Source organism: Mandrillus leucophaeus, unplaced genomic scaffold, assembly GCF_000951045.1.
Source record: "Mandrillus leucophaeus isolate KB7577 unplaced genomic scaffold, Mleu.le_1.0 Scaffold396, whole genome shotgun sequence".
NCBI classification, from domain to species: Eukaryota; Metazoa; Chordata; class Mammalia; order Primates; family Cercopithecidae; genus Mandrillus; species Mandrillus leucophaeus.
The window spans coordinates 180,258-188,394 of record NW_012104209.1 but is presented as its reverse complement, the minus strand read 5'-3'; the positions used below and the strand labels follow the sequence as shown (position 1 = coordinate 188,394).

General features: G+C 34.5%; 1 protein-coding gene across 1 annotated transcript in view; it reads right to left on the bottom strand.

Moving 5' to 3' along the window:
* The window catches only part of AHI1 (Abelson helper integration site 1), a 248,465-nt gene that overhangs the window by 143,215 nt on the left and 97,113 nt on the right, over nucleotides 1-8,137 (bottom strand). The gene's annotated exons all lie outside the window — the stretch shown is intronic.

Genomic DNA, 8,137 nt, shown 5'->3' with positions numbered 1-8,137 from the left:
AGTATGGCCATTTTCATATATTGATTCTTCCTATCCATGAGCATGGAATGTTTTTCCATTTGCTTGTGTCCTCTCTTATTTTCCTGAGCAGTGGTTTGCAGTTCTCCTTGAAGAGGTCTAATGTAGCGTAATTCTTAAGAGATCTAGGATTTTTGGAACAGTCCATGAGCGTTGACTTAAACTTCAAATCGTCAGCTGCCTTAGCCCTAACAAGAGAGTCAGCCTGTCGTTTTTTGTTTTGTTTTGTTTTGTTTTTTTTTTTTTGAGACGAACTCTCACTCTGTCACCCAGGCTGGAGTGCAATGGTGTGATCCTGGCTCACTGCAACCTCTGCCTCCTGGGTTCAAGCGATTCCCCTGCCTCAGCCTCTCAAGTAGCTGGGATTACAGGCGCATGCCACCATATCTGGCTAACTTTTGTATTTTTAGTAGACAGAGGATTTCACCATGTTGGCCAGGCTGGTCTCAATCTCCTGACCTCAAGTGATCCGCCCACCTCCGCCTCTCAAAGTGCTGAGATTACAGGCATGAGCTGCCACAACCAGTAGGCTGTTCTTTAATGCTCTGAAGCCAGGTATGACTTCTCCTCTCTAGCTATGAAACTACTGGAGGGCATCTTCTTCCAATAGAAAGCTGCTTCATCTCCATTGAAAATACGTGGTTTACTGTAGCCACTTTCATCAGTGATCTCAGCTAGATCTTCTGGATAACTTGCTACAGCTTCTACATCATCACTTGTTGCTTCACCTTGTACTTTAATGTTATGGAGATGGTTACCTTCCTTAAACCTCATAAATGAGCCTCTGCTAGTTTCAAACTTTTCTCCTGCAGCTTCCTCACCTCTCGCAGCCTTTGTAGACTTTAAGAGAGTTAGAGGCCTTGCTCTAGATTAGGCTCTGGCATAAGGGGGTACTGTGGCTGGTTTAATCTTCTATCCAGATCACGAAAACTGTCCATATCAGCAATAAGGCTCTTTTACTTTCCTGTCATTTGTGTGTTCACTGATGAAGAACCTTTCCTTTGCATTCACAACTTGGCTAACTATATGGCACAAAAGTCTTAGCCTTTGCCCCATCTCAGCTTTGTCCATGCCTTCCTCACTGAGCTTAATCACTTCTACCTTTTGATTTAAAATGAGAGATGTGCAATTCTTCCTTTCACTTGAATACTTAGAGGCCACTGCAGGGTTATTAACTGGCCTAATTTCAATACTGTGTCTCAGAGAAGAGGGAGGCCTGAAGAGAGGGAGAGAAATGGGAGAATGGCTGGTGGGTGGGGCAGTCAGAACACTTACAACATTTATCAATTAACTTTGCCATCTTATATGGGTACAGTTTGTGGTGTCCCAAAGCAATTACAACTGTAACATCAAAGAGCACTCATCACAGATCACCATAACAGATATAATAATGAAAAGGTTTGAAATATTTTGAGAATTATGAAAATGTGACAGAGACACACAAAGTGAGCACACAATGTTGGAAAATGGCACCAATAGACTGGCTTAACATAGAATTGCCACAAAACTTCAATTTGTAGAAAACGCAATATCTATGAAGCATAATAAAGCAAAGATCAGTAAAACGAGGTATGCCTGTATTTATGCTTCATGCCTCATTTTATAGTTTCATTTTGTCCTTTGATAAAAATATTGATATAAGATAGAATAGATGCTACTCTAATTATACAAGTGGAAAAAAAAAACAGGTGCAGAAAGGTAAATCATCTGACCAGGGTCAAACAGAGAGTGGCAGTATTTTGTCTAGAATGCCAGCGCTCTCTTCCTCCAGTCTTTGTTGTTGTCTATTTTACATCGTATCATTCATGCATTACTGCAATTAAAAACACCGCTGTAAGCATTTTAACAAATGCCTTAAAGAGGAATTCAGGGCTCTGGTTTATGCTCAATACTATCAAATTGACTAAATTTTCCATATGTTTTGAGTTCTTGAATGACATAAACTCTCAAATCAAAGTACCTATTATGTGAATAATATTAAAATAGGTACTTCAGCATATAACCAAGAAATAGGTAGTTTTGGCATGTCTTAAAATGTGGCATTTCTATCTTTTAATTTCTCCTACCGGGCTAAAAATAAATGTTTAAAATTCTCCCCTACTATTAGTTATATTTTAATGATAAAATCTCATATGAGAATTATGATATCTGAATGTGCTTTTGAATTATTCGTATTAGAAATGAATGCCATATAGAATATTGAAATCAAATGTATTTCTACATTTGTAGATATACTGTATGTACATGGTATTACAAATAAATACATACAAATAGCTATCTCCAATATAGAAAACCACTACATTGTACCTATATTGTACATAAAACTGTGGGTATTAAATTTATTTCTATTAGACATTATCTTATTTCAAGAATATTGTAAAAGGAGTTATATTAAAATGTAATGAGGCCAGGCATGGTGGCTCACGCCTGTAATCCCAGCACTTTGGGAGACTAGGGTAAGCGGATCACTTGAGACCAGGCCTAGGCTCGTCTCAAACATGGCAAAACCCTGTCTCTACAAAAAATACACACAAGAAATTAACCGAGTATCCTGTGGTCCCAGCTACTAGGGAGGCTGAGGTTGGAGGATCGCTTGAGCCCAGGAGGTTGAGGCTGCAGTGAGCTGTGATTATGCTACTGCACTCCAGCCTGGGTGACAGAGCGGAGACCCTGTCTCAAGAAAAAAAAAAATTAATGCTATATACTAAAGAATATTTGTATTTTAAACAACTATATTAAGAACATAATGGCTTATTACACCATAATTATGTTACTCCTCAAATTTTTATTTTTTTTATGTATGTATGTATGTATGTATGTACATATGTATGTATGTAGAGATGAGGTCTCATGTTGCTCAGTTTGGTCTCAAACTCCTGGCCTCAAGCGATCCTCCTGCCTCAGCCTCCCAAAGTGCTGAGATTACAGGTGTGAGCCACCACACCCAGCCACCTCCCACATTTTTAAAGAAGTGAACTATTAATAATACTAGCTAAGCAAACTTCCTTTCTTAAGGGGGTACTCCTAAATGCTGAAATTGAAAACCAACAACACATTTTACCATAGGAATATTTAGCTACCTTTTAAATTTACTTCATGATCAGGAAATGCAAAGACTAAATAAGTGCCTAAGACAGATAGCTTAATACATTAAGAACATGGACTCTGGAGTCAGCTTAGAACCAAATGGTGGCTTTACTACCGTGTTACTTTAGGAAAATTATTGTTTTCTCTGTGCCTCCGTTTCATCATCTGCAAAATGAAGATAATAATGGGACCTACACTGAAGAGTTTTAGAAGGATGGTATGAGATAACGGATGTAAAATGCTCCTAAGCGTGGGAGACACATTAAATGCTTGATAAATATGAGCTACTACTACCACTGTGATTAGCCCCAAATTTACTAACTCATGATGCCTCTCAGTGTACATTTTTATAAAATTTAAGGGAAAAATGCTATTCTACAGGATTTGTAATTGTTAATGCCAACATTTATTCATCTATTGCATATTAGTAATAAGACAGGTACTATGTTAGACATATGGCATTATAAATACCACATGCTTCTAGGCAATGAGCCAGTTAAATAACAAATTTTATAGGAAACTAAAGGTACATGTTGCCCTGAACTCTGGTAAAATGTGTCACAATATAAAAAATGTTTGTTAATAATGACAATGTAGGCTATCATTAATTAATATGAAATGTATTAATAAAATCATGTCAGTAGCAGAAACTGCTTTTTGGTTTAAATTTCTTTTACAGATGTAATCAACTAACTAGGAAGTACAAAGGACTAGAAAAAAGAATGGTAATCTGAGTCTGATTCCTGCGTTTCATAGCACAGCTCAACTTGACACACAATAGGCGCTTAATAAAGATTTGTCTTGTCTAAGATACTACGACTACAAAGCACTCCAGAGTTAATACTGGTTCAGAGGAGACATTGCCACCTAGTGAAAAATCAGCCTTATTACGTAGAATTATCAAATAATGTTGAGAACTTCCCAAATTAGACTTGACTCCACTGAAAACACTACATGTGTATTTATTATGTGTCAGTATTCTGGGTAGGTACTACTAGGAAAAAGATGAACAAGCTTCCATCTTTGCTTCTTACAAAGTATAGAAAACATAAGGAAACTACATACTCCACAGAGAAACAAAGAAAAAACTGTACTGTAGAAAAAACAAGGTTTGATTATTAGACATTTAGAAACTAATATTTCAAGAAATGTGCTGAAAAGGAAATTTAGTGTAGCAAATGAGAGCATGGACTCCAGGAGCAAACTGCATTGATTTAAAGCCATGGCCCCTGTAAAGTGAGGATAACAGCCCCTATGTCACAAGATTATTGCAGAAACTTAAAAACAGTACCAGGAACAAAGAAAATGCTATGGAAGTATTAACCAAAATTATTATTAAATTTAGAACAATATCCTAGAGACCGAGGTGAATAAATATTGATTAATAACAAAACATTAACTGAAGTCTAGCTTCATGAATTTAATTCAGTAGAAGCCGTTTCTCTGACTAGTGCTCTGTTATTATGGGAATCCTAAAAGTACATTATTTGTGGTACCCTGTGACTAAATTTTGTATTACTGGATGATTAACCCTTTCAACATCAGGCAAATAAAACTGCCTTCTGAAAGTAAAAATCATATTTCTTACCAAAAAAAGCAAAAAGTCAGTAGAATGAAAGACCCGAAAGACCACAACCTGAACATATGTTTACCAGGGAAAGATGCTTGCTAACTCTTCACAGATTTTGCTAGAACTGAAAGATGGATGATACATTTAGTTACCACTGTGGTCTCATTCACAGCTTGTTTAGCTTATAAAAAAAATAAGCTTGCTCCATTTTCCTTGAAAATTATCTGATAATTTTTTAAAACACCACTTAAAAATCTCTGAAGTCTTTTGTGTTTTTTTGAATTTTATACTATTAAAATATTTATGTAAAGCCATATGTAAACTTTATTTTCAAACAAAACATTATGAGCAAAATATTCCTGTATTAAAAAATAAAATAGACAAAACTCTAATAGGTCAGTAATAAACATTACACTTTTCTTATGGATCTATACCATTCACAAGAACTCTGCCAAATCTTAGATGTCTTAAGATTACTTAACTTCTTCCTAAGCTTCCTCTTTTTAAAAATAGCAACAAGTTGGGAGAATGTGTTGAAACATTTTTGAGTTTTAATTTGTTTGTAAAGGTGTGTTTGCATATCAAAAATTGTGTTTGTGATATATTGCACAAATAATTTTAATTTAATGTGCCTATTATTTGAATATTTTAATTTCTAAAATGCTCATGGAAATCCTTCCTTTTGCACATTAAGATAGTGTGGAAATAACATTATGTTTTTAATTTTATGCATTTATACTCTAATAAATTGACCTGGAAAGAAACATACTTTAATAAATAAAAGACTGACCAACAGAGTAAAAGAGAGGAGAAAAAACTCTTCAACTCCTTTCTATGTAGAGATGCTTATCAGCATATTAAAACAGAAATTCTTACATATAGTCAAGTGTATACTGGTTGGATAAGCATAACAACCCATTTTATCTTTTGTTTCAATACTGTGCTGATCAATTTACCTAGTACTTTCACAGTCATGGTCTCACAGTATCTTCACAAATACCTCTCTTAGGTAGGACAGGTACTAGTACTGTAGTACCTTTTAATAAACACGAAAATGGAGCTTCAGGAAAGACGCTTGTGCAAGGTCACTAGAGGAAGAGAATAGAGCCTAAACCCCATTTTTTTGGACTCCTAAAATGCTTAGCTCTTTCTACTACTATGCCTCTAGAATGGACTTCCATGCTTATTGCCTAAAAACCAAATTGGCAAACCTAACTATCCTAGGCTAATCTGATGATAAAATCCTCTGTCAGTGACAAAAAATAAATTGCTTGAAGAAAAGACAGAGTGGAACTTTAATGTGTATGTGTAGTGAAAATTTCAAAGGCATAAAAAGCAAATTGGAAATTGAATGAAGACTATTGTAAAATCTCTTAAGAGTCTGAGGAAATAACTGTGCTGCCTATTTCCTGTATAACAATTCCAAATATAAAGTACTTTGGTATAACTCTTCATTTATGTGAAGATTTAGAGTGGGTACAAAGAGAGAACTGTTTCAGGATACATGTTGAAACTAGACACCAGATTTGGACATTGAATGATTTGAGGAATCCATCTGTTTTTTCCTATAATCAGGCAGTGCTTATTTTTGCTAACGTCTGCTTGTAACAGTAAATGGTACTGTGTTGGTTGACAATCCCACCATTAGTAATAGTGTTCTATAAATCTCAGTATGTGTTGCAGAAATGATTTCCTCTCTATAAAGTTCTTTAAAATAAGATTAAATCTTGATTTTACAATAAATTATGCTAGAAAACATTTTTTTCTAGCATAATTCACCCAGGAAGGCATAATATAATCCATACTGTGATCAAGAACTTCAGATTTATAACTTAATTGCCTAACAACTTAGTATTTATCACAACCATTAATCAATTCAATCTATATTAACTTAATACACTTAGCTTTCCATAAGCAAATCAAAGAAACTAACGAAGACTTTTCATTTTTGTACAAGAATATATGAAGAAAACAGAAATGCAATTTTGAGAATGACAGCACTAACAGTATAATATAGAAGAGTGGAATTCTAATTTCAGGACAGAAGTTAAAGAAATATATGAAAACCAGCATAAATCCAAAGAATTATTAAAATACCACACTGTCCCTGAAAAATAAGGTATCCAAACTTTTTATTTCCTTATTATTTCTCAGAATGTTAGAATAGTGTAATTGCAGACCTGAAAGACATTAGATTTCTAATTCCAGGTGATGTTTTCACTGACATGTGATTTTCCCCCTACTTTTTATGTTAAGAAACTCTCAAAACTACAACTTATTAAAACTATATGCTTTAGTTAAGAACATAGGATAAAAATATTAACTCAATAGTCAACCGAAAACATTAAAGATCTGTATTTCCTAAGTGTTATTTACCTCTTAAATTTAGTTAACATATTCCAAATAATTTTTAGGTAAATTCTATTTATTTAAATTGATTTACAAAGAAACTGGTGGCTAGCTTTCTGTGATTCCAACGGAAGGGCACAATTGTTAGGTGTACTTTGATCAGTATTTAAATGGCAGACAGATTCCTGGTTTAGTCTAAATGTAAATGTTACTCTAAAAATTCTTTACTTACCAAGTGGTGGACTTACCGTGGAAATCATAAATATACAGAAGAATTGGCTCATTTTGCCCAAATGCACAGAATGCAACCATATTTTCAAATGGATGATAAGAAATGTCTCGAACAGGTGACTTGAACGGCAAGTCAGAATACATGGCTACTTGTTCTCCTAAATAAAAAGAGAAATTAAAAAATGTTTATCAGAGCATATCTATATCAGATAAATCTTGTTACAAGATTATTCTGCCATTTATTAGAAAATATAGTAATGCTCATATTATTTATGTGAAAACCTCAAATATTTAAAAATGTTTGAGTAACAATGTATGAAATTATCTTTATTTTACATTTCCTTGACCCTCCTCTTTCTACTTTCTACCTCTTCAATGAGGTTTTCAAAGCACAAAAGAAAGACAAAGGGCACAGAAGGAAGTAGAGAGGTATATGACTCTGAGATTGGACAGAGCTAAGCAAACTCCAAATGACAGAGAACTCTGGGTAGAACTATGGGAGAAATTACAGGACTCTAAAACTAAAGAAACTCTAGTTGGGTGAGTTTTGGTGAAGGATTAACTTTTCCATTTTTTTTTTTTTTCCCCAGATGCTGTTTGAGGTACCCATTTGCTTGAAAGATACTTATGACTCTGGCCTAAAAGATATCTAAAGCAGAGATCTGTGGAACGCAGGAAAATCAGTCAGGAATCAAAAAGCGAAGAATCTAGGTTCATTTATCGAAGGTGAGGGAGACAACGCTACTGAATTGATGCTAAAGCATCAAAACACGGTACAGGAAACATTCAAACAAAAGCCTAAGTTAGCTGACTAGTCAAAATGCCTAACAGAAAGAATACAAAAATAAACAAGGAAAAAATCAAATACTGTTCATTAAAGAA